Source organism: Phoca vitulina, unplaced genomic scaffold, assembly GCF_004348235.1.
Source record: "Phoca vitulina isolate PV1807 unplaced genomic scaffold, GSC_HSeal_1.0 scaffold48, whole genome shotgun sequence".
In the NCBI taxonomy this organism is placed as follows: Eukaryota; Metazoa; Chordata; class Mammalia; order Carnivora; family Phocidae; genus Phoca; species Phoca vitulina.
In genome coordinates, this window is record NW_022589751.1 from 10,335,212 (window position 1) to 10,337,034 (window position 1,823).

Below are 1,823 nucleotides of genomic sequence, written 5' to 3' on the forward strand. Positions count from 1 at the left end.
CCCCTTCCTATTTCAGAAACTGTTGATACAACTGTGTGTATGAAATACTTTGAGCTTTCTGGAGAAGGAGGCAGGGTGAGCAAGGAGGAGCCCCAGGCCGGAGTCCGATTCCCCGCTAGGCTGTGGTCCCCCGGAAGTCACTGTTCCTTTTGGGCCCCAGTTTTCACAGCTGAACAGGATGGGGCAGGACTAAATGACCTCTCAGGTCCCTCTGCACTTAGTTCTAGGCTTCTGTGGTGGTGGAGGGCCCAATCCCCAGGCCAGGTTACTAGCTGCTGGCGGACCCTGTGCCCTGTGCGGCCTGGTCAGCGGCAGTCTCCTCGCTCAGTGTATCTAATTTTCTGATTATTCTCTCGGGATGGCGCTGCGTGAGAACTAAGCTGAACAGCACCACAGCCCAGGCCCCAGGAAGGTTTGCTCTGCTTCCTTATGGCTATTTTCAGTCCTGAGGTCTCTTCCCTGCAAAGCTGTCAGCTGCCCGAGGGTGGCCAGGGTCCTCCACATCTCCCACACCGCAGACTCCCCGGAGAACCGGGCCACAGCAGGGCGTGCTGGGAGCCACGTGAGCTTCGGCACTGAATAGACCCAGGCTCCAACCTGACCTTTGCTACTTGTTAATATTATTAACATTTGAAATTTATTTGGGGCTTTACTATGTGCTAGGCACCATGTCAAGTGTTTTATTTCATCTTGTTTAATAAAATGACTCCGTGATTAGGTATTATCCCCATTTTACAGATGAGAAAACTGAGCCTGGAGGGCAGCACACCTACTTTACATTTCTGCTCCGGTGCCTCTTTCCCTGAGCGCCCCCCGCCCTCGATTTAAAGGGCCCTCTGCCCCCAGCCCAGCACTCTCAACGTGCCCCCATGCTGATGCCCCCACTGCAATAGACTTATCGCCTTCTGACACACTATATTCTTATGTAGTTTAGCGCCTGCCATATGTCACCAGGCCATTCAGGTTGTACACAGCCGTATGGGCCAGGCCCCGAGAGCAATGCCCAGCACAGTACGTGCCCAGCCAGCATACGCCGAGTGACAGTCGGTTAAATAATTTGCCCAGGTGTCCGTTACTTGGGGGTTGTTCCCCAGGAGGCTTCAGGACCCAGGCGTGGGAGCCAGTTGCCAGTCTGGATCACAGCTTTTGCCACCTCACCAGCTATGGGACCTTGGGGAGCTTGTTCTTTCTGAGCTTTGCTTCTTTGGTGAGAAAACAGGTGAGTAACATTTATCCCATAGCACGGGTGCAGGGATCCCTGGGGACATCCATGTAAAGTTCTTGGCAGATGATAGGCGCTCCATACATGTTAGCTCCTTCCCCTGAGGAGGGTTTTTTCCTCTTCTTTCTCATTTTTCTCTCATGGTCTACCCTTCGACCACAGCTCCCTAAGAGGACGGCTGCTGAAGGAGGGGTTGGCGTGGTCCACGGCGTTAACCAGTCCGTGCTCTCTTGCCTCCTCCTTCCTCTTCTGGGATGTGTCTGTTGCTAAGGAGACACCACATCAGCCCTGACAGGATGTGGCTGGGTTCTGGCCCACACTGACGGAGAGAGCATGGCTGACCCCGGGGAGGGAAAGAAGGGGAGGGACTTGGCTTGCCTCCTGGGCTGGCAGTCTGGGTGGGGTATCACACTGGAATCTGCTGGAAAAACCCAGCTGGCTCCCTGAGAAAATGAAGTGTTCATCTTCTGTCTCCGTGGGGCTCTGGAGAGATGACCAGCAGCCCTGTCGGGTCACAGTCCAGGGGTGCCGGTCAGGGTGTGATGCCCAGACCCTGGGAGGGGGCCATAGCAGCCAGAGTGACACATAATCAAACTCTTGG